Genomic DNA, 25591 nt, shown 5'->3' with positions numbered 1-25591 from the left:
GAGGGAAGGAAATAGGCCACATTTCGGGCCGAAACCCTTCCGGGATTCGGCTTGTACTCACTAGAATTTAGAAGATTGAGGGGGGATCTTATAGAAACTTACAAAATTATTAAGAGGTTGGACAGGCTAGATGCAGGAAGATTGTTCCCGATGTTGGGGAAGTCCAGAACAAGGGGTCACAGTTTAAGGATAAGGGGGAAGTCTTTTAGGACCGAGATGACAAAATAAATTTCACACAGAGAGTGGTGAATCTGTGGAATTCTCTGCCACAGAAAGTAGTTGAGGCCCATTGGCTATATTTAAGAGGGAGTTAGATGTGGCCCTTGTGGCTAAAGGGATCAGGGAGTATGGAGAGAAGGCAGGTACAGGATACTGTACCCACACACATGGGCCCCAGCTACGCCTGCCTCTTTGTCGGGTACATCGAACAATCCTTGTTCAATACGTACCAGGGCCCCATCCCCGACCTGTACCTCTGCTACATCGATGACTCCATTGGTGCTACCTCCTGCACCCACACACAACTGACTGACTTCATCCGCTTCACCACCAACTTCCATCCGGCACTCAAATACACCTGGACCATTTCCGACACTTCCCTACCATTCCTTGACCTCACTATCTCCATTACAGGTGATAGACTTCTGACCGACATCCACTATTAACCCACTGACTCCCATGGCTATCTGGACTACACTTCTTCCCACCCTGCTTCCTGTAAGGACTCCATCCCCTACTCCCAATTCCTCCGTCTACGCCGCATCTGCTCCCAGGATGAGGCGTTCCACCCCAGGGCATCTGAAATGTCCTCATTCTTCAGGGAACTGGGGTTCCCCTCCTCCACCATAGATGAGGCTCTCACCAGGGTCTCTTCCATACCCCGCAACACTGCTCTCTCTCTCCCCATCCCCACACTCGCAACAAGGGCAGAGTTCCCCTAGTCCTCACCTTTCACCCCACCAGCCGTCACATACAACAAGCAATCCTCCGTCAGTTTCGCCACCTCCAACGTGACCCCACCACTCGCCACATCTTCCCATCTCCCCCCATGTCTGCCTTCCACAAAGACCGCTCCCTCCGCAACTCCCTTGTCAATGCTTCCCTTCCCTCCCGTACCACCCCCTCCCCGGGCACTTTCCGTTGCAACCACAAGAAATGTAACACCTGTCCCTTTACCTTCCCCCTCGACTCCATTCAAGGACCCAAGCAGTCGTTCCAGGTGCGACAGAGGTTCACCTGTATCTCCTCCAACCTCATCTACTGCATCCGCTGCTCTAGATGTCAGCTGATCTACATCGGTGAGACTAAGCGGAGGTTGGGCGATCGTTTCGCCGAACACCTCCGATCGGTCCGCAAGAACCTACCTGACCTCCCGGTGGCTCAGCACTTCAACTCCCCCTCCCATTCCCAATCCGACATCTCTGTCCTGGGTCTCCTCCATTGCCAGAGTGAGCAACACCGGAAATTGGAGGAACAGCACCTCATATTCCGCTTGGGTAGTCTGCATCCTGGGGGCATGAACATTGAATTCTCCCAATTTTGTTAGCCCTTGCTGTCTCCTCCCCTCAGCCCTCAGGCTGTCTCCTCCCATCCCTCAGCCTCCTCCTCCTCCTTTTTCCTTCCTTCTCCCCGCCACCCCCTATCAGTCTGAAGAAGGGTTTCAACCCGAAACGTTGCCTATTTCCTTCGCTCCATAGATGCTGCTGCACCCGCTGAGTTTCTCCAGCATTTTTGTGTACCACAGGATACCGAGTTGGACGATCAGCCATGATCATATTGAATGGCGGTGCAGGCGCGAAGGGCCGAATGGCCTACTCCTGCACCTATTTTCTATGTTTCTATATACATATAGATATTTGACTGTTCCATTATTCTGTGTTCACACTTCTGGGTGAGATGCTAACTGCATTTCGTTGTCTCTATACTTGTACACTGCACATTGACAATAAAGTTTTGAATCTGAATCTGAAGTTGTGATAGACTCTGTACTTCACAACAGCGATCGTTATTTTTAAGGTGTGTCGGAGTAAAAGTTGATAGTGTGTTATTAAAGTGCAGTAGATACATAAAATTCATTGTTAAAATGCACCGATATCTCAGACCTTGTGATGGTACAACGGAAAGTTATTAAATCAAGAAAGCAACATCATTTGATAATACTAGGTAGTCGAAAATGCTGGAGAAACTCAGCGGGTGAGGCAGCATCTATGGAGCGAAGGAATAGGTGACGTTTCGGGTCAAGACCCGGAAGGGCTGAGGAAGGGGAGGAGACAACAAGGGCTAACAAAATTGGGAGTATTCAATGTTCATGCCCGCAGGGTGCAGACTCCCCAAACGGAATATGAGGTGCTGTTCCTCCAATTTCCGGTGTTGCTCACCCGGAAGGGTCTAGACCCGAAACGTCGCCTATTCCTTCGCTCCATAGATGCTGCCTCACCCGCTGAGTTTCTCCAGCACTTTTGTCAACCTTCGATTTTTCCAGCATCTGCAGTTCCTTCTTAAACATTTGATAATAATAATAATAATGGATGGGATTTATATAGCGCCTTTCTAAGACTCAAGGTGTTATTCGCATTATTAATTCACTCCTCAGTCACACTCAGTGGTGGTAAGCTACTTCTGTAGCCACAGCTGCCCTGGGGCAGACTGACGGAAGCGTGGCTGCCAATCTGCGCCTACGGCCCCTCCGACCACCACCAATCACTCACACACATGCAAAGGTGGGTTAAACCAATCAATCTTCACACATAAACCAATCAATCTTCACACACACACACACGCTGCTTATTTTAGTCCCTGGACCGATTCACGAGTGTTACAAACTTCCATCACACAGACCACACTCCCCACCATTGTAGATGTAGCCCAGTCCATCACACAGACCACACTCCCCACCATTGACTCCATCTACACTTCACGCTGCCTCGGGAAAGCAGCCGACATCATCAAACACGTGTGTGTGTGTGTGTGTGTGTGTGTGTGTGTGTGTGTGTGAAGATTGATTGGTTTATGAAGATTGATTGGTTTAAGCCACCTTTGCATGTGTGTGAGTGATTGGTGGTGGTCGGAGGGGCCGTAGGCGCAGATTGGCAGCCACGCTTCCGTCAGTCTGCCCCAGGGCAGCTGTGGCTACAGAAGTAGCTTACCACCACTGAGTGTGACTGAGGAGTGAATGAATAATGCGAATAACGCCTTGAGTATTAGAAAGGCGCTATATAAATCCCATCCATTATTATTATTATTATCAAATGTTTAAGAAGGAACTGCAGATGCTGGAAAATCGAAGGTGGACAAAAGTGCTGGAGAAACTCAGCGGGTGAGGCAGCATCTATGGAGCGAAGGAATAGGCGACGTTTCGGGTCTAGACCCTTCCGGGTGAGCAACACCGGAAATTGGAGGAACAGCACCTCATATTCCGTTTGGGGAGTCTGCATCCTGCGGGCATGAACATTGAATACTCCCAATTTTGTTAGCCCTTGTTGTCTCCTCCCCTTCCTCAGCCCTTCCGGGTCTTGACCCGAAACGTCACCTATTCCTTCGCTCCATAGATGCTGCCTCACCCGCTGAGTTTCTCCAGCATTTTCGACTACCTAGTATTATCAAATGAAGTTGCTTTCGTGATTTATTAACTTTCCGTTGTACCATCACAAGGTCTGAGATATCGGTGCATTTTAACAATGAATTTTATGTATCTACTGCACTTTAATAACACACTATCAACTTTTACTCCGACACACCTTAAAAATAACGATCACTGTTGTGAAGTACAGAGTCTATCTCAACTTCAGATTCAGATTCAAAACTTTATTGTCAATGTGCAGTGTACAAGTATAGAGACAACGAAATGCAGTTAGCATCTCCCCCAGAAGTGTGAACACAGAATGATGGAACAGTCAAATATCTATATGTATATAGAAACATAGAAAATAGGTGCAGGAGTAGGCCATTCGGCCCTTCGCCTTTCAAACGTTTGAGACACAACAGAGGAGTTAAAGAACAAGTGTGAAGAAGCATGCTGCTTATTTTAGTCCCTGGACCGATTCACGAGTGTTGTATTGCCGTGACGCCAATGACTTTTACAAACTTCCATCAAACACACCACACTCCCCACCATTGTAGATGTAGCCCAGTCCATCACACAGACCACACTCCCCACCATTGTAGATGTAGCCCAGTCCATCACACACACACTCCCCACCATTGTAGATGTAGCCCAGTCCATCACACAGACCACACTCCCCACCATTGTAGATGTAGCCCAGTCCATCACACAGACCACACTCCCCACCATTGACTCCATCTACACTTCACGCTGCCTCGGGAAAGCAGCCGACATCATCAAAGACTTGTCCCTGTCCCATCCCCGGTCATTCCTCCTTCTCCCCACTCCTGTCCGGCAGAAGGTACAGAAGCTTGAAAGCGCGCACCACCAGACTCAGGAACAGCTTCTACCCCTCTGTTATCAGGCTTCTGAACGGCCCTTCCCTAAGCTAGGGTGCTGTCCGATTCACCTCTACCCCATTGCGGACATTGGACTTTGTCTGTGGAACTGATGCGCTACAATGCTGAGAACTATATTCTGCACTCTGTATCTTCCCCCTTTGCTCTCTCTACCTATTGTACTGGAGTTTGACCTGATTGTATTTATGTAGAGTATTAACTGACATGTTTGGGCAGCATGTAGAACAAAGCTTTTCCCTGTACCTCGCTAAATGTGACAATAATGAACTTAAACCTAAAAGGGTGAAACAGAGTTAACAATACTTTTCTTCAAACCGGTATCTTAGAGCGAAGATAGACACATAATGCTGGAGTAACTCAGCAGGACAGGCAGCATCTCAATAGACAATAGGTGCAGGAGTACCTTCAAGCCAGCACCGCCATTCAATGTGATCATGGCTGATCATCCCCAATCAGTACCCCGTTCCTGCCTTCTCCCCATATCCCCTGACTCCGCTATCTTTAAGAGCCGTATCTAGCTCTCTCTTGAAAGTATCCTGAGAACCGGCCTCCACCGCCCTCTGAGGCAGAGAATTCCACAGACTCACAACAATTCCACAGACTCAAAAAAGTGTTTCCTCGTCTCCGTTCTAAATGGCTTACCCCTTATTCTTAAACTGTGGCCCCTGGTTCTGGACTCCCCCCAACATCCTTTTACAGCCGCCTTCCCACAGTTCCAGGGTCGAAGGCGTGGCAACTTCCGCGGAGCAGTCGCTAGGAGAGCGGCATTGCTCGGCCTAACCTCCCGCCTCCAAGACGCAGCAAAATTTCCGGGCCTTATTTTAGAGTTTTTTTTTAAATGGCGTCTTGGGCGCCAGGAAACACGGTAAATATATTTGTCGGCGCCAGAAACGCAGCGACACTCGCGTACCGCCTCGGCTGAGATCTGCCGCATGAATTCACCCGGTCTTTCGCAAAACAAAGCATTTCACTGTATCTAGGTTGACGAGAGAACAAGGTTCCATTGAATCATTGAATCATTGTCTCTTGGTTGAGCCTTCAACCCACGATATCAGACAAGAATGTCTCGACTGTCAAACTCAATCAAGTCAAAACACCACCAAGAATTGTGTAATATTCACCGGCTGGAGAAACTCAGCGGGTGAGGCAGCATCTATGGAGCGAAGGAATAGGGCTCTTAAAAATGGCGGAGTCAGGGGATATGGGGAGAAGGCAGGAACGGGGTACTGATTGGGGATGATCAGCCATGATCACATTGAATGGCGGTGCTGGCTTGAAGGTACTCCTGCACCTATTGTCTATTGTCTATTGAATAGGTGGCGTTTCGGGTCTCGACCCGGAAAGCATCTATGGAGCGAAGGAATAGGCGACGTTTCGGGTCGAGACCCTTCCGGGTCTCGACCCGAAACGTCGCCTATTCCTTCGCTCCATAGATGCTGACTCACCCGCTGAGTTTCTCCAGCATTTTTGTCTACCTTCGATTTTTCCCAGAAAAATCCTGCAGTTCTTTCTTAAACAAATATTCACCGGCATATCTGCACAATGAAACCTGATCTGTTTTGCTTTTTTAATACTGTGGCTTTTGATTCCTTTGTATGTAAATTCCTTGAAATTAATTGCATACGTGTCATCTTTCAGCACACTGTCTAAAGACGTTAGGAGTTGTGTGCAATCTTCACAAATGTCTAGTCAGAAGGTGGTGAATCTGTGGAATTCATTGCCACAGACGGCTGTGGAGGCCAAGTCGGTGGATATTTCTAAGGCTGAGATAGATAGATTCTTGATCAGTACGGGTGTCAGGGGTTATGGGGAGAAGGCAGGGGAATGGGGTTAGGAGGGAGAGATAGATCAGCTATGATTGGATGGCAGAATGGACTTGATGGGCCGAACGGCCTAATTCTGCTGGTATCACTTATGACCTTATGAACAAATCCTCCCAAGATGATTTGTGTTGGCGGTAAGCGAAGGTCCGAAGGTCGGACAGCTGGCCGGGCTGCCGAACGACCGACGGGGCCACGGGCTAGGCGCTGATGCTGCTGCTGCACTCCATGGGCTGCACTACATCGGGACGGGTGAGGCGGGGCCGGACGACCCGACAGTCCCCTCGACCCGAGTAGTAGCGGTCAAATACGGGACAAGGGCGGTCCCGTACGGGACAAACCAATTTAGCCCAATATACGGGATGTCCCGGCTAATACGGGACAGTTGGCAACCCCTAGTTGAGAGAGGGAGGGGAGATCAGACATGATTGAATAATGGTGTAGCCTGGAATGAATATTTGACCTCCCAAAGTGTGACTCCTCAAACTAGCTCAATGCTTGGATATTAATCTTCAGCAGACAGGATTTACTGAACGGGCACCAGGAACATAATATCAAATAGGTTTGTTGTAATGCCACATACAACTTACACCCCAGCGGTATGAATACCGATTTCTCAAACTTCAAGTAACCCTTGCATCCCTTCTCTCTCCGTCCCCTCCCCCACCCAAGTCTTGTTGAGTCTCGTTGGCTGTAACTGGTTTTCACCTCGCCCAAAGCTAACAATGGCCTCTCCTTCATCATCGTCACTTTTTTGCATATTGTTCATTCATTCGAAATCTTTCCACATCACCGTCTATATCTCTCGTTTCCCTCTCCCCTGACTCTCAGTCTGGTAGAAGGGTCTCGACCCCGAAACGTCACCTATCCATGTTCTCCACAGATGTTGCCTGACCCGCTGAGTTACTCCAGCACTCTGTGAAACGTCACCTATCCATGTTCTCCACAGATGCTGCCTGACCCGCTGAGTTACTCCAGCACTCTGTGAAACGTCACCTATCCATGTTCTCCACAGATGCTGCCTGACCCGCTGAGTTACTCCAGCACTCTGTGAAACGTCACCTATCCATGTTCTCCACAGATGCTGCCTGGCCCGCTGAGTTACTCCAGCACTCTGTGAAACGTCACCTATCCATGTTCTCCACAGATGCTGCCTGGCCCGCTGAGTTATGGTGCAGCAGCATCTATGGAGCGAAGGAAATAGGCAACGTTTCGGGCCGAAACCCTTCTGGAAATAGGCAACGTTTCGGGCCGAAACCCGGAAGGGTTTCGACCCGAAACGTTGCCTATTTCCTTAGCTCCATAGATGCTGCTGCACCCGCTGAGTTACTCCAGCACTCTGTGAAACGTCACCTAATCATGTTCTCCACAGATGCTGCTGCACCCGCTGAGTTACTCCAGCACTCTGTGAAACGTCACCTATCCATGTTCTCCACAGATGCTGCCTGACCCGCTGAGTTACTCCGGCACTCTGCGTCTTCTTTTGTAAACCAGCATCTGCAGTTCCTTGTGCATGCATTTGAACAGATCTAAGACACCCCATTGGTATTTTAATTTTGGGTGCCACATCGTCAACTTTGTGCAATACCATCAATATTTATATTTTACTCTGCTATTATTTATGCTGCAGCAGCTGACTAACGATATCCCTCGCTCCGGCTTCACACCGGCTACACCCCTCTTGTAGTCCTGGAGTCACACTGCATGGAAACAGGCCCTTCGGCCCGACTCATCCATGCTGAATTACCAAGATGCCACATCTAAGCTAAGGATCGCATTTGCCAGTATTTCGCCCTTGGTTCTTGGTCCTCTAAAATATTCCAAATGGAATTTAAACTGGAGGTGGTGAAGGGAGGGAGCCCTTTCCTGTCCATTGACCTGTCCACATATCTTTTAAATGTTGTTTTAGTCCCGGCATCAACTGCCTCCTCTGGCAGCTCGTTCCATGCACCCACCGCCCTCCGAATGAAAATGTTGCCTCTCGGGTTCTTATCAAATCTCCCCCCTTATCTAACAATCTTTTGTCCCCTGTCCCCTTGTCACTTACTCCACCCATTTGCTGAGTTACTCCAGAACTGTTGCTCCAGTTCCAGCTCAAGCTCCAGCTCCAGCTCCAGCTCAAACTCAAGGCTCCAGCTCCAGCTCCAGCTCAAGGCTCCAGCTCCAGCTCAAACTCAAGCTCCAGCTCCAGCTCCAGCTCCAGCTCCTGCCCTGTCTTGTATCTCCACTTAATAGGAAAATGATTTGTTCTTTCACCAAGTAGACAAACAGGCAGACAGATGTTAGGTTTTCATTACTAAAGAATGTATTTAAGTGGTGGGGGCTGTGAGCTGTTAAACGCTGTCTGTGCAAAGAGGTGGACCCGCCACAAATAACGAACATACATAAGAATGTCAGGAATGTTATTCCCCACCCAGTAGACTTGTGGATTGGAACTGAAGTCAAACCTATGTTGACACAGAGTGCTGGAGTAACTCAGCGGGTCAGGCAGCATCTGTGGAGAATGTGGATAGGTGACGTTTCACAGAGTGCTGGAGTAACTCAGTGGGTCAGGCAGCATCTCTGGAGAACATGGATGGGTGAAATTTCGGGACGGGACCCTTCTTCAGACTGATTGTAGTTGGTGGGGGAAGGGGGGTGGGGGGGGGGGGGGGAGAGAGGAAAGAAAGCTGGAAGAGAGGTTGGGGCGGGACAAAGCCCGGCGAGTGATAGGTGGATACAGGGGAGGGGTAGCGTTTGTGCTGTTGCCCCACCTCCATGCACCCCCTTCCTCCGTCACCCATCCTCTCCCTTTCCCCCTCATTCTGCGACCAACGTGTCCCTTCTACACTAGTCCCACATGCCCACCTTTGGCCCATATCCCTCCAAATCTGTCCTATCCATGTACCTGTCCAAATACCTTTTTAAAATGTTGTTATGGTCCCTGCCTCAACTACCTCCTCCGGCAGCATGTTCCATACACCCACCACCCTGTGTGAAAAAGTTACCCCTAGGAATTAAATTAAATCTTTTCCCCCCTCACCTTGAACCCGTGTCCTCAAGTCCTCGATTCAACTACTCTGGGCAAGAGACTCTGTGCGTCTACCCGATCTATTCCTCTCATGATTTTGTACACCTCTATAAGATCACCCCTCATCCTCCTGCGCTCCAAGGAATGGAGACCCAGCCTGCTCAACCTCTCCCTGCAGCTCACACCCTCTAGTCCTGGCAACATCCTCGTAAATCTTCTCTGAACCCTTTCAAGCTTGACAACATCTTTCCTATAACACGGTGCCCAGAACTGAACACAATGCTCTAAACGTGGTCTCACCAACGTCTTATACAACTGCAACATTTATATTTATATATTTTGGAGGGAGTTAGATGTGGCCCTTGTGGCTAAAGGGATCAGGGGGTATGGAGAGAAGGCAGGTACAGGATACCGAGTTGGATGATCAGCCATGATCACATTGAATGGCGGTGCAGGCTCGAAGGGCCGAATGGCCTATTCCTGCACCTTTTGTCTATTTTTCTATGTAACATGACCTCCCCACATCTAATAATAATAATGGATGGGATTTATATAGCGCCTTTCTAATACTCAAGGCGCTTTACATCGCATTATTCATTCACTCCTCAGTCACACTCGGTGGTGGTAAGCTACTTCTGTAGCCACAGCTGCCCTGGGGCAGACTGACGGAAGCGTGGCTGCCAATCTGCGCCTACGGCCCCTCCGACCACCACCAATCACTCACACACATTCACACACAGGCAAAGGTGGGTGAAGTGTCTTGCCCAAGGACACAGCGACAGTATGCACTCCAAGCGGGATTCGAACCGGCCACCTTCAGGTTGCCAACCGAACACGTAGCCCATTGTGCCATCTGTCGTAATGCCGACCCCTCTCACCACACAGATCCACGCTGGCAGTCTCTCTCTTCGCCACGCCCAGGCAAACACCATTGCACCTCGGAGCAAAACACGACTGCTGAAAACATGTGCTCATATACAAGATGGAAAGAATACAGATCAGTCCAGCACAGGAACAGGGGCTACGACACACAATGTCTGTGCCAAACACAACGTCAATACCAACGCCTGCACGTAATGTATCGCCCTACACTCCCTGAATATCTATGTGCCTATCCAAACGTCCGAACAAGGATCCCAACACAAAACGTCACCTATCCATGTTCTCCACAGATGCTGCCTGACCCGCTGAGTTACTCCAGCACTCTGTGAAACGTCACCTATCCATGTTCTCCACAGATGCTGCCTGACCCGCTGAGTTACTCCAGCACTCTGTGAAACGTCACCTATCCATGTTCTCCACAGATGCTGCCTGACCCGCTGAGTTACTCCAGCACGCTGTGAAACGTCACCTATCCATGTTCTCCACAGATGCTGCCTGGCCCGCTGAGTTATGGTGCAGCAGCATTTATGGAGCTAAGGAAATAGGCAACGTTTCGGGCCGAAATCCTTCTGGAAATAGGCAACGTTTCGGGCCGAAACCCGCAAGGGTTTCAGCCCAAAACGTTGCCTATTTCCTTAGCTCCATAGATGCTGCCTGACCTGCTGAGTTACTCCAGCACTCTGTGAAACGTCACCTATCCATGTTCTCCACAGATGCTGCCTGGCCCGCTGAGTAACTCCAGCACTCTGTGCAAAGTGACAGAATGCATTAACAATGTCACTACAAGGCATGTTAACACAACACACCTTGAAACAGACGTGAAAAAATCAGGTAAAACCAGCAAATGATATCATGGTGTACCAAGGTGAATCATCGTGATTCATTGTAATAAATGTGCAATCTCACACCAATAAATGTCCTACCTTGGCTAGGACCAGAGGTCACACTCAGAATTAAAGGACGCTCCTTTAGGAAGGAGATGAGGAGGAATTTCTTTAGCCAGAGGGTGGTGAATCTGTGGAATTCATTGCCACAGACGGCTGTGGAGGCCAAGTCAGTGGATATTTTTAAGGCAGAGATAGATAGATTCTTGATTAGTGCGGGTGTCAGGGGTTATGGGGAGAAGGCAGGAGAATGGGGTTGCGAGGGAGAGATAGATCAGACATGGTTCAATGGCGGAGTGAACTTGATGGGCCGAATGGCTCAATTCTGCTCCTATCACTTATGAAGAAAGGTCTCGTCCTGAAACATCACCTATTTCTTTTCTCCACAGATGCTGCCTGACCCGCTGAGTTACTCCAGCACTCTGTGAAACATCACCTATCCATGTTCTCCACAGATGCTGCCTGACCCGCTGAGTTACTCCAGCACTGTAATGTTTTTTTGTGGTAAAACAGCACCTGCAGTTCCTCTGGTTTGCTAGCGGCAATATTGTGGGTGATAGAAATTGAAACAACTGCAGATGCTGTAAATCTGAAATAAAAACAGAAAATGCCAGAAACACTCGGCAGGTCAGTCAGCATCTGTGGAATCTTCACCTCAGACCAGAAGCATTAACCGTTTCGCTTTCCACCGCGCGGTCTGAGCTGCCGACTGTTTTTACTTTAGTCCACGGTCACGTGTACCGAGGTACAGCGTTTGTTGCGTGCTATCCAGTCAGCGGAAAGACAATACATGATCAAAATCGGGCCGTCCACAGTGTACAGATACACTACAAGTCCAGTAAAGTTAGATACATGATAAGCCCGAGGACCTCCAATGAGGTAGATCGGAGGTCAGGACCACTCTCTGGTTGGTGATAGGATGTTTCAGTTGTGTGATAACAGCTGGGCAGATACCAGCATTTTCCATGGATGATATTGTGGAAAATAATGTCGAACACAAAACCGCCACAGTTCGGCCCACGATGTCTTTGCCACACATAATCCTGAATAAAACTCGTCTCCTCTGACCATATCCACGTGCCCATATAAAACCCTCTTAAACACCACTATCATATCTGCCTCCACCACCACCCCTGGCAGCGCGTTCCAGGCACCCACCACCCTCTGTGTACCAACATTTATCTTTAGTCTTTTGAGATACAAGTGTGATAATAGGCCATTCAGCCCACCAAGTCCATACCGACCAGTGATCACCCCGTAGACTTGCACTGCCCTACACATTGGGGACAATTTACAATTTTACCCAAAGCCAATTAACCTGTAAACCTACAAGGAGGAACTGCAGACCCTGGTTTAAACTGAAGATAGACACAAAAAGCTGGAGTAACTCCAGCGGGACAGGCAGCATCTGTGGAGAGAAGGAATGGGTGACGTTTCGGGTCAAGACCCTTCCAGAGATGCTGCCTGACTCGTTGAGTTACTCCAGTTTTTGGTATAAACTAGCATCTGCAGTTCATGTTTTCACATCTCTCTCTCTCACTTTCTCTCTCCCTCCAGCATTATCTCCCTCTCTCTCTCTCTCTGTGTATCTCTCTCTCCCCCTCTCCCTCAATCATTGAGGGGTGACCTTATTGAGGTGTACAAGATCTTGAGGGACACGGATAAAGCTCTCCCCCAAGGGTAGAGGTTTCTAAAACTAGAGGGCACAAGCTTAAGATGAGAGAGAGGAGATTTAAGGAGGATCTCAGGTGCAACATTTTCACTCAGAGGCAATCCATATCTGGAATGAATGGCTGGAAGAAGCTATAGGGTTTAGAAGACATTGGACAGTAACTCAGCGGGCCAGGCAGCATCTGTGGAGAACATGGATAGGTGACGTTTCACAGAGTGCTGGAGTAACTCAGCGGGTCAGGCAGCATCTATGGAGAACATGGATAGGTGACGTTTCACAGAGTGCTGGAGTAACTCAGCGGGTGCAGACAGCATCTATGGAGCTAAGGAAATAGGCAACGTTTCGGGTCGAAACCCTTCCGGGTTTCGGCCCGAAACGTTGCCTATTTCCAGAAGGGTTTCGGCCCGAAACGTTGCCTATTTCCTTCGCTCCATAGATGCTGCTGCACCATAACTCAGCGGGCCAGGCAGCATCTGTGGAGAACATGGATAGGTGACGTTTCACAGAGTGCTGGAGTAACTCAGCGGGTCAGGCAGCATCTGTGGAGAACATGGATAGGTGACGTTTCACAGAGTGCTGGAGTAACTCAGCGGGCCAGGCAGCATCTGTGGAGAACATGGATAGGTGACCATTCAGGTTGGGACATGAAAACCAACACTGTACACTAATGTGATACAAAGTCAAAATGCTACAGTTACTGGAAATCTAAAGTAAATCCAGAAAATATTGGAAGAAAATACTATGTACGACTTGATTGTAATCATGTATGGTCTTACCAATGACTGGACAGCTCGCAACAAAAAAGCTTACTACTGTACCTCAGCACATATATTCATAAGCAATAGGAGCAGAATTAGGCCATTCGGCCCATCAAGTCTACTCCTCCATTCGACCATGGCTGATCTATCTCTCCCTCTCAACCCCATTCTCCTGCCTTCTCCCCATAACCAATCACGAATCTGTCGATCTCCACCTACTTTCTATGTTTCTATGAATTGATCAGCAGAGTATTTCTACGACAGGTTAAAGTGTATGACCTCAAACACACACAGACCAGCGACCCATCACATTTCCACAACATAGGATAGAAACAAATGAGTATGAAGGAACTGCAGACGCTGGTTGACACCGAAGGTAGACACAAAAGTACTGGAGGTATACAAGAATGTTGGAGAAACTCAGTGGGTGAGGCAGCATCTATGGAGCGAAGGAAATAGGCAACGTTTCGGCCCGAAACGTTTCGGCCCGAAACGATGCCTATTTCCTTCGCTCCATTGATGCTGCCTCACCCACTGAGTTTCTCCAGCATTCCTGTCTACCTTCGATTTTCCAGCATCTGCAGTTCCTTCTTAAGCAAAAGTGCTGGAGTAACTCAGCAGGGTCAGGCAGCATCTCTGGAGTAAAAAGAATAGGTGACGTTTCAGGTCGAGGCCCTTCTTCAGACTGAAAGACTCAAATTTTCAGCAACAAAGAACTGCAGATAGACAATAGACAATAGGTGCAGGAGTAGGCCACACGGCCCTTCGAGCCAGCACCGCCATTCAATGTGATCATGGCTGATTAAGTATTCAGAGAACCCGCCCTCTGAGGCAGAGAATTCCACAGACTCACAACGCTGTGAGATAGTAATAATAATAATGGATGGGATTTATATAGCGTCTCCGTTCTAAATGGCTTACTCCTTATTCTTAAACTGTGGCCCCTGGTTCTGGACTTCCCCCAACATCGGGAACATGTTTCCTGCCTCTAGCTTGTCCAAACCCTTAACAATCTTATATGTTTCAATAAGATGCCCTCTCATCCTTCTAAACTCCAGAGTGTACAAGCCCAGCTGCTCCATTCTCTCAGCATATGACAGTCCCGCCATCCCGGGAATTAACCTGGTAAACCTACGCTGCACTCCCTCAATAGCAAGAATGTCCTTCCTCAAATTTGGGGGCAAAACTGCACACTATAATGATCAGCCATGATCATATTGAATGGCGGTGCAGGCTCGAAGGGCCGGATGGCCTACTGCTGCACCTATTTTCTATGTATCTATGTGCAATACTCCAGGTGTGGTCTCACTAGGCCCCTGCTGGTCAATACACATACACACACACACACACACACACACACACCTGAGCCGTTTTCTGAGAAGATTTCCACAGGTAATATCACCTGGAATTTCACATTGAGCAGAAGGACGTTTACATTGTACACTACGAGTGAGTTTCCACAATAACCAGAGCTAAATAACGGCTAGCATCGAAGAAATATCAGTCTGAAGAAGGGTCACTAGATACAACGAGTGTTTCACTGTCGTTTGTCCCAGATAGAACAATGACATTCTTGCTTGCAGCAGCACGACACATAAACATAGTACACTGTAAACAGTGTAATAAACGAGAAAAAAATGTCCTGACCCGAAACGTCACCTATCCATGTTCTCCACAGATGCTGCCTGACCCGCTGAGTTACTCCAGCACTCTGTGAAACGTCACCTATCCATGTTCTCCACAGATGCTGCCTGACCCGCTGAGTTATGGTGCAGCAGCATCTATGGAGCGAAGGAAATAGGCAACGTTTCGAGCCGAAACCCTTCTGGAAATAGGCAACGTTTCGGGCCGAAACCCGGAAGGGTTTCGACCCGAAACGTTGCCTATTTCCTTAGCTCCATAGATGCTGCTGCACCCGCTGAGTTACTCCAGCACTCTGTGAAACGTCACCTATCCATGTTCTCCAGAGATAATATACAACAGGTACAGGAGTAGGCCATTCAGCCCTTCAATGTGATGATGGCTGATCACCCCCAATCAGTGCCCCGTTCCTGCCTTCTCCCCATATCCCCCGACTCCACTATCTTCAAGAGCCCCATCTAACTCTCTCTCTCTTGCTGCCCGACCCGCTGAGTTACTCCAGCACCCTGTGTCTATCCTTGGTATAAAGCCGCATCTGCGTTTCCTTGTCTCCACACTGCAGCGTCAAACCTTGAGCCTGTTCTGTGAGTTTAAAGACCAGAAACACTGGCTGAGAAGCACACAGAAGCTAAAACATGATTGTAATCCCAATTCCACACGGCTGAAAGTTTGATGTTATGTTACAGGTCGAAAATAAGGTTGGGGGGGAAAGAAAACTGGTCCCGGTAGAATGGAGGGTGGTTTTTACCTGCAGTTTCTCCTTGGTTGTTGGAGCGATTGGAAGCAGCCAACTCTCTCTCTCTCGTTCAACGTGTATCCTGGCACTCGCTGTTGTATTGGCCTCCTGACTCCCCGAGTTACTGATTAATTCTCGGACTGGAGCGCCCTCTCATTTCCAAGCAACTGGGGATTTTGTTTTTTAAAGTCTCTTTGGATGTTGCAGGCACCCCGAGCACAGAGAGTGGAGGATGTCCCCACACTCACACACACACACGACTCAGACTGCAGCCTCTCAACACAAGGCGTCTTTAAGGGCGGAGTACTTCTGAAATGGAATGGAAAAATATGCCACCTCTTTAAAGCAGGGTATTAATGAGAGATGATATCATCGCTAGCTGCGGTTGCAATGAGTTAGGAGAGGGTGTGTGTTAAAATCAGTACAACTCCACCTCGTTGGTTTATTCGTTACAAAGCCACCCCCTCCCTTATCTGTGCAAAATCAGTATTTACTTCGACTGTAAATAAAGGTTTCACTTTTAAAATCGAGATCCCTAAAAGGTAGAAATCCCAAACATTGGAGGGGGGGGGGGGAGAGGTTTAATAGGAACCCGAGGGGTCACTTTTTCCCACACAGAGGGTGGTGTGTGTATGGAGCAAGCTGCCGGAGGAGGTAGTTGAGGCTGGGACTATCCCCACGTTTAAGAAACAGTTAGACAGGTACATGGATAGGACAGGTCCCACCACCTCCCCTGGCAGAATATTCCAAATACCATCTACTCACCATATTTTGAAAATGAACTTAGACAATAGACAATAGGTGCAGGAGTAGGCCATTCGGCCCTTCGAGCCAGCACCGCCATTCAATGTGATCATGGCTGATCATCCACAATCAGTACCCCGTTCCTGCCTTCTCCCCATAATCCCCTGACTCCGCCATCTTTAAGAGCCCTATCTAACTCCCTCTTGAAAGCATCTGGACTATGGTGCCTTCCTCACCTTGGTGCCACTGTGTTATGTTGTGTCGTGGATGTTTTATTATTTATTATTTATTTATTTTTATGATACTGACTGTAAAGGGAAATTCATTTCATTGTCTCTAATTGAGACAATGACAATAAATTTGAATACAATACAATACAATACAATGAATACAATCTAGAGAATCGGCCTCCACCGCCCTCTGAGGCAGCGAATTCCACAGACTCACCACTCTCTGGGTGAAAAAGTTTTTCCTCATCTCCGTTCTGAATGGCCTACCCCTTATTCTTAAACTGTGGCCCCTGGTTCTGGACTACCCCAACATCGGGAACACGTTTCCTGCCTCTAGCGTGTCCAATCCCTTAATAATCTTATATGTCAATAAGATACCCTCTCATCCTTCTAAATTCCAGAGTATACAAGCTCAGCCGCTCCATTCTCTCAGCATATGACAGTCCCGCCATCCCGGGAATTAACCTTGTAAACCTACGCTGGGCTCCCTCAATAGCAAGAATGTCCTTCCTCAAATTAGGGGACCAAAATTGCACACAATACTCCAGGTGTGGTCTCACTTGGCAGGTGGGACTAGTGTAGATGGGGCAGGTAGGGCTGAAGGGACTGTTTCTACGCTGTATCACTCTGTGACTCCACTGTGAGGGACAAAAAAAAAGACACAAAGTGCTGGAGTACTACTCAACAAGTCAGGCAGCATCTCTGGAGAACATGCCTGACCCTCCGAGCTACTCCAGCACTTTTTGTAAACCAACATCTGCAGTCCCTTGTTAGAAAGGTGAAGGACAGGTACAATGAAGGTCTTGCTTGTAGCAGCATCCCAGCGCCAGAGATCCTGGTTCGACCCTGACTACGGGTGCTGTCTGCATGGAGTTTGTACGTTCTCCCCGTGACCGCGTGGGTTTTCTCCGGGCGCTCCGGTTTCCTCCCACACTCCAGAGACGTACAGGTTTGTAAGCTGTAAAATTGTCCCTAGTGTGTGTAGGATAGTGTTACAGTACGGGGTGATCACTGGTCGGCACGGACTGGGTGGGCCGAAGGGCCTGTTTCCACACTGTATCTCTAAAGTCTGAAGTCTACTGTTCTTTGTTGTGTATTTACCTGAGCCACCACAGACTCAATGGACGAACGGCCTCATTTTCCTCAGATTTTTTTTTCTAAAAGTTCTGAATTTAAAAAATGGACACAAAACAAGACAAAAACTCTTCAGTCATTCTCAGCTTCTATTCTGTGTCAGAAGAAGGGTCTCGACCCGAAACATCACCTATTCCTTCTCTCTAGAGATGCTGCCTGACCCGCTGAGTTACTCCGGCTATTTGTGTCTGTCTTAAGCTTGTATTCATGAATTTGTCAAGATCCTGCTAAATGCCACCAGAGGATCCCCCAGTGCTTCTACTCTGGGGCTGTAGAAAGCATCTTGTCCGGTAACATCACAATCTGGTTCGGGAACAGCTCTGCCCAGGACAGGAAGGCTCTGCAGAGAGTAGTGCGTTCGGCCGGACGCACAATGGGAACTACACTCGCCCCCCTGCAGGACCTATACACCAGGAGGTGCAGATCCAGAGCCAGCAACATTATGGGGGACCCCTTCCCCCCCAGCAATGGACTGTTCCAGCTGCTACGGTCAGGCAAACGCCTCCGCTGTCACGCTGCGGAAACAGAGAGGATGAGACGGAGTTTCTTCCCACAGGTCGCCTGTTAGGACTGGAATCTCTGATCTCACTAGTGACTAATTGACTGTTGTGTGTTTTTTTTAATTTTTTCGAAAATGTAAATACTGGTTCTGTTCTGTTGTGTTGTTTTGCACAATCCGCAGGCATCGCCACTTTCATTTCACTGTCCATCTTGTATGTGTATGTGACAAATAAACTTGACTTGACCTGTGCGATCTCTCCGTGAAGTCCGACCCATTATTTACATCAAGGAAATGCAACAATGCAGCAGAACCTACACTTGTGTAGAACTGAACTGCATACATTAGTCACGAAGCAATCCTGAAAGAGCTGCGAGATTTGCCATTGAAATGTAAATCTTCCCTCCTTTTGCACCTAACTAATGGTAGTTGTGGACATTTTGTTCTGCAGCTAATTGTGGGGATAACAGTTGTTTGAGAAAGAACCGCAGATGCCGGAACAATCGAAGGTAGACAAAAGTACTGGAGACACTCAGCGGGTGAGGCAGCATCCAGGTGATCATGTCCACCCTTCATTGGCATTTCCTGAATCAGTTTCTCCGAGTTCAATTATCCCAAACGGAGGAGATAAGATCAAAATGTTCTTACACACAAGGCATTCGACATCTGCTCAGACAGAAACAGGATGGCACTTGCTTCAATGTGGTGTCAACCTGCAGAACCACATTCTTGGTGAGATCAGTATGCCAGTGGAGGAGAAACAAAGAACTGCAGAGTTTCCGCTGAGTTTCCCCAGCAATTTTGTGTACCTTCGATATTCCAGCATCTGCAGTTCCCTTTTGAACACAAAGAACTGCAGATGCCAGGGTGTTCATAAGTTCACATGATAGGAGCCAGAATTAGGCCATTCGGCCCATCAAGTCTACTCCGCTGGGGATAGACACAAAAAGCTGGAGTAACTCAGCGGGACAGGCAGCATCTCTGGAGAGAAGGAACGGGTGATGTTTCGGGCCGAGACCCTTCTTCAGTCTTGGCTGATCTATCTCTCCCTCCTAACCCCATTCACCTGCCTTCTCCCCATAACCTCTGACATTAGAACGGAGATGAGGAAACACTTTTTCTCACAGAGAGTTGTGAGTCTGTGGAATTCTCTGCCTCAGGTGGAGGCCGGTTCTCTGGATGCTTTCAAGAGAGAGCTAGATAGGGCTCTTAAAAATAGCGGAGTCAGGGGATATGGGGAGAAGGCAAGAACGGGGTACTGATTGGGGATGATCAGCCATGATCACATTGAATGGCGGTGCTGGCTCGAAGGGCCGAATGGCCTACTCCTGCACCAAATTTCTGTTGTCTATTGTCTATTGTCTCGACCCGAAACGTCACCTATTCCTTCGCTCCATAGATGCTGCTGTACCCGTTGAGTTTCTCCAGCACTTCTGAGGCAGAGAATTCCACAGACTCACCACTCTCTGTGTGAAAAAGTGTTTCCTCATCTCCGTTCTAACCAACATGTCCCATCTACACTAGTCCCACCTGCCCGCATTTGGCCCATATCCCCTCCAAACCTGTCCTATCCATCTAAACCTGTTTAAGAAAGAACTGCAGATGCTGGAAAAATAATCGAAGGTAGACAAAAAGTGTCAAAGATATAAGGAAATGCGTAAACATCCTTTGTACAAATTTTTTCCTTTTTTCTTGTATGACTAAGGGAAAAATAATTTTGTTGTTTCTTCATTGAAAACAATAACAATAAATTAAATCAAATCAAACGATGTCTAGCATGCAAACGTTAAGGACTTTGTGGGTCATATGCAGCAGGATAAATCGACCCTATCTAAGGAAGAAAAACCCCCCACCATATTTTACTAAATCCTATTTTTACCTAAACTGATAAAAGAAATACAACTGTTTCATTTGGTAGGTAGACAAAAATGCTGGAGAAACTCAGCGGGTGAGGCAGCATCTATGGGGCGAAGGAATAGGTGACTCTGTGAAACGTCACCTATCCATGTTCTCCACAGATGCTGCCTGACCCGCTGAGTTACTCCAGCACTCTGTGTCTGTCTCTTATCTGCCTGCAGATACTCCATATCCTTCCATTCTCTGTTTATCCATATGCCTATCTGAAAGCCTCCTAAATGAATGAATAAGTTTATTGGCCAAGTATTCACATACAAGGAATTTGCCTTGGTGCTCCGCCCGCAAGTGTCACCATGACATGCAGGTGACGTTTCGGGTCGAAACCCAGAAAGCATCTATGGAGCGAAGGAATAGTTGACGTCACCTATTCCTTCGCTCCATAGATGCTGCCTCACCCGCTGAGTTTCTCCAGCATTTTTGTCTACCTTTGCAAACTGGAACTGCATGCCAGTCAGCCATTTGAACTCTTCAGTTATAGGGCAGATCTATATCCTAATTACAGCAGCAGCCTTAGTCTTGTAACCAAGAGATTGTTATTCAGTAACTATTAATTGTTGTATAGAACTTATCAATTGACACCCCAGCTCAGCGGTTAGGTTACCAAACTAATATCCATAGGCTTGGATTATACCGCGGGGGGTATAGGTTTTGATTCCACTGTGGTGAATGGAACATAGAAAAGTGTACCAGGACAAAACACGAAACCATGAAAGGAACATATCGGGTAGATGGAAGTAGATGCACAGAGTCTCTTGCCCAGAGTAGGGGAATCGAGGACCAGAGGACACAGGTTCAAGGTGAAGGGGAAAAGATTTAATAGGAACTTGTTGCGCACAAAGGGTGGTGGGTGCATGGAACGAACTGCCGGAGGAGGTGGTTGAGGCAGGGACTATCCCAACGTTCAAGAAACAGTTAGACAGGTACATGGATAGGACAGGTTTGGAGGGATATGGACCAAGTGCAGGCAGGTGGGACTAGTGTAGATGGGACATGTTGGCTGGTGTGGGCAAGTTGGGCTGAAGGGCCTGTTTCCTCACTGTATCACTCTATGACAGTGCTGGAGAAACTCAGCGGGCCAGGCAGCATCTCTGGAGAAAAACTATAGGTGACGTTTCGGGTCGAGACCCTTCTTCAGACTCACCTGACATGTCACCAGTGTGTTCCCTCCACAGATGCTGCCCATAGGGTCATCCAGTGTGGAAACAGGCCCATCAGCCCTACTTGCTAACACCGGCCAACATGTCCCATCTACACTAGTCCCACCTGCCTGCGTTTGGTCCATATCCCTCCAAACCTGTCCTATCCATCCATGTACCTGTCTGACTGTTTCTTGAAGGTTGGGATAGTCCCAGCCTCAACTACCTCCTCTGGCAGCTTGTTCCATACACCCACCACCCTCTGTGTGAAAAAGTTACCCCTCAAATGAATCTTCATGAGCTTTCAGGAAAATGCTGATGAGTTTTACAGGTGTGTCATATACGGGAATCTGATTGCCCTTGAAAGATTTCTCATGTTAAATTGCTCTGGCTTTTATGAGACTCAAGAACTGCCAATATCATAGTTTGGTTTCGTTTTAAGAGATACAGTCCGGCAACAGGCCCTTCGGCCCACTGAGTCCATGCCGACCAGCTGTCCCTCCACACTAATACTATCCTACCCACACCAGGGACAATTTACATTTACACCAAGCCAATTAACCTACAAACCTGTACGCCTTTGCAGTGTGGGAGGAAACCGAAGATCTTGGAGAAAACCCACGCAGGTCACGGGGAGAACGTACAAACTCCGTACAGACAGCACCCGTGGTCAGGATCGAACCCGGGTCTCTGGCGCTGTGAGGCAGCAATTCTACCGCTGCACCACCGTGCCATGGTAGTGCTGGACAAGCACAATGAATAGAAGACACAAGCAACTGGAGATGCTGGAATCTCGAGAAAAAAACCAAAGTGCTGGAGGAACTCAGCGGGCCAGGCAGCATCTGTGGAGGGAAATGGACAGATGACCCTTGGTCTCGACCCGAAACGTCGCCTATTCCTTCTCTCCATAGATGCTGCCTCACCCGCTGCCTCTCCAGCATTTATGTCTAGATATCTGGCTGTTTCTTCATTGCCTCTGGGTGTGAAAGTCCCTCTCCCACTCATTCTTGGGATCATTCTCGTCAACCTCCTCTGGACCCTCACCAGTGCCAGCGCATCCCTCCAAAGCTGCTCGCAATATTCCAAATGGCAGTAAGAGGTGTGGGTGGCACCCTGGTGCAGCGGTAGAGTTGCTGCCTCACAGCGCCGGAGACCCGGGTTCGATCCCGACTACGGGCGCTGTCTGTACGGAGTTTGCACGTTCTCCCCGTGACCTGCGTGGGTTTTCTCCGGGTGCTCCGGTTTCCTCCCGCACTCCAAAGGCCTACAGGTTAATTGGCTTCGGTAAAATTGCAAAATTGCCCCTAGTGTGTAGGATAGCGGGGTGATCGCTGGTAGGCATGGGCGACGTTTCAAGTCAAGTCAACTTTATGTGTATGTGACAAATAAAGGGCCTGTTTCCGCACTGTATCTCTAAACTAAAGCACAGTCCCCCATCAGTCTGAAGAAGGGTCTCGACCCGAAATGCAAAACAAAGCATTTCACTGTACCTAGGTTCCCGCGAGAATAAAGTTCCATTGAATCATTGTCTCCTGTTGAAGCCTTCAACCCACGACATCAGACTCGGACAAGAATGTCTCGACTGTCAAACTCAATCAAGTCAAAACACCACCAAGAATTGTGTAATATTCACCGGCTGGAGAAACTCAGTGGGTGAGGCAGCATCTATGGAGCGAAGGAATAGGTGACGTTTCAGGTCGAGACCCGGAAGGGTCTCGATCTGAAACGTCACCTATTCCTTCGCTCCATAGATGCTGCCTCACCCGCTGAGTTCCTCCAGCATTTTTATCTACCAAAGTCCCCTGAAGGTCTTCAGTGGATCAAGAAAGCAGCTCACTACTGCCATCTTAAGGGCACTCTGGGGGTGGACGACAAATCCAACGACACTTGGATCTTGGAAAATAAATAGCTGAAAATACAGGGAGCAGGTGTATCTGTAGAAAGTAAATTTGATGAGACCATAATCAATTAAATAAATCAATTACAGAGAGACGGGGTTATTGGGCGATGATGTCAGTTGATTAGAGGTGATTGAGGCAGATTTGTGGCATTTAAGAGACTTTTAGACAAACACATGAATACGCAGGTACACAAAAATGCTGGAGAAACTCAGCGGGTGCAACAGCATCTATGGAGCGAAGGAAATAGGCAACATTTCGGGCCAAAACCCTTCTTCAGAGTATGCAGGGATTGGAGGGATATGGATCATGTGCCCGCAGATAAGAGTTGGACACAATTGCTGGTGTAACAATCGCTGCGGGTCAGGCAGTGTCTCTGGAGAGCATGGGTAGGTGACGTTTTGGTCGAGACCCTTCAGACCCAACCTGAAGCTGGCATGTATTTCAAGGGGGCCTGTATACAAAAACAGGGATGTAATGCTGAGGCTCTATAAGGTGCTGGCAAGGCCGCATTTGGGATATTGTGAGCAATTTTGGGCCCCATATCTGAGGAAGGATGTGCTGTTCTCTGGAGAGTGTCCAGAGGAGGTTTACGAGAATTATCCCAGGAATGAGCGTTTGACGGCACTGGGCCTGCACTTGCTGGAGTTTAGAAGGATGACGGGGGGAACCTCAATGAAACATACAGAATAGTGAAAAGCTTGGATAGAGTGGATGTGGAGAGGATGTTTCCACTAGTGGGAGAGTCCGGGACCAGAGGGCCACAGCCTCAGAATTAAAGGACATTCTTTTAGGAAGGAGATGAGGAGAAATCTCTTTAGTCAGAGGGTGGTGAATCTGTGGAACTCTTTGCCACAGACGGCTGTGGAGGCCACAAGTCAGTGGATATTTTTAAGGCAGAGATAGATTCTTGATTAGTACGGGTGTCAGAGGTTATGGGGAGAAGGCAGGAGAATGGGGTTGAGAGGGAGAGATAGATCAGCCATGATTGAATGGTGGAGTAGACGTGATGGGCTGAATGGCCTAATTCCACTCCTTATGGAGCGTCACATATCCAAGTTCTCCAGCGATGCTGCCTGACCTGTTCAGATACTGCAGCACTTTGAATCCTTTTGTGCATTCACAAGGATTTGCAGTTCCTTGTTTCTACAGATAAGAGTTGGTCTTGGCATCAAACTTTGCCAACTGATCCTAGACATGCCTAACCCTGGAATTATCCGTTCAGCATTAGTCTTGTCAAGTTCTCTCTCCCTGTTATCTGTTTCAGTATGTGGTGAGGTTTGGTGATGGGTGTTTAAAGCTGCAGCATGGTATAGATCAGATGGCAAGTTGTGCAGTTGTTGCAGATGGGATTCACTGCTGCAAAGTGCGAGGTGATGCATTTTGCCAAGTCACACACAGTATGGTGTTTAAGAAGGAACTGCAGATGCTGGAAAATCAAAGGTAGACAAAAGTGTTGGAGGTGTTCAGCGGGTGAGGCAGCATCTATGGAGCGAAGGAATGGGTGACGTTTCGGGTCGAGACCCGGAAAGCATCTACGGAGCGAAGGAATAGGCGACGTTTCGGGTCGAGACCCTTCCGGGTCTCGACCCGAAACGTCACCTATTCCTTCACTCCATAGATGCTGCCTCACCCGCTGAGTTTCTCCAGCACTTTTGTCTATCCACATACAGTATGGGATGTGTACAGTAAACAGTACTGGGATGTACAGTGGAGCAGCTGTTAGAGCTGCTGCCTCACAGACCCAGCTTATATCTGACCCCAGGTGCTGTTTATCAGTCTGAAGGGTCTCGACCCAAAACGTCACCCAATCCTTCTCTCAGAGATGCTGAGGTACTCCAGCATTCTGTGTCTATCTTCAGTTTAAACCAGCATCTGCAGTTCCTACCTACATGCTGTTTATACCATTAAGTTTAGTTTTAGTTTAGAGATTCAACGCAGAAACAGACCCTATCGGCCCACCGGGTCCGCGCCGACCAGCGATCCCCGCACATTAACACTATCCTACACACACTAGGGACAATTTTATGTTTTACATTTACCAAGTCAATTAACCTTCTTCAGCAAGTATTTCATTATTCAGTTTCGGCACGTATGACAATATAAAGTGCTCTTGTCTCTCACTTGCTGTCTGTGTGGAGTTCGCACGTGACCGTGCGGCTTTCCTCT

General features: G+C 48.3%; 1 protein-coding gene across 1 annotated transcript in view; it reads right to left on the bottom strand.

The window, feature by feature from the left end:
• The window catches only part of proser2 (proline and serine rich 2), a 31590-nt gene extending 15340 nt beyond the window's left edge, over nt 1–16250 (bottom strand). The window contains exon 1 of the mRNA XM_033040173.1: nt 15877–16250. The gene's annotated coding sequence lies outside the window, so the exon portion shown is untranslated. The remainder of the gene's footprint in view (nt 1–15876) is intronic.
• Nucleotides 16251–25591: the final 9341 nt, after the last annotated feature.

Source organism: Amblyraja radiata, chromosome 21 (assembly GCF_010909765.2).
Source record: "Amblyraja radiata isolate CabotCenter1 chromosome 21, sAmbRad1.1.pri, whole genome shotgun sequence".
Taxonomy (NCBI): Eukaryota; Metazoa; Chordata; class Chondrichthyes; order Rajiformes; family Rajidae; genus Amblyraja; species Amblyraja radiata.
The sequence above is the reverse complement of the archived record's forward strand: the minus strand, read 5'-3'. Positions and strand labels throughout refer to the sequence as shown.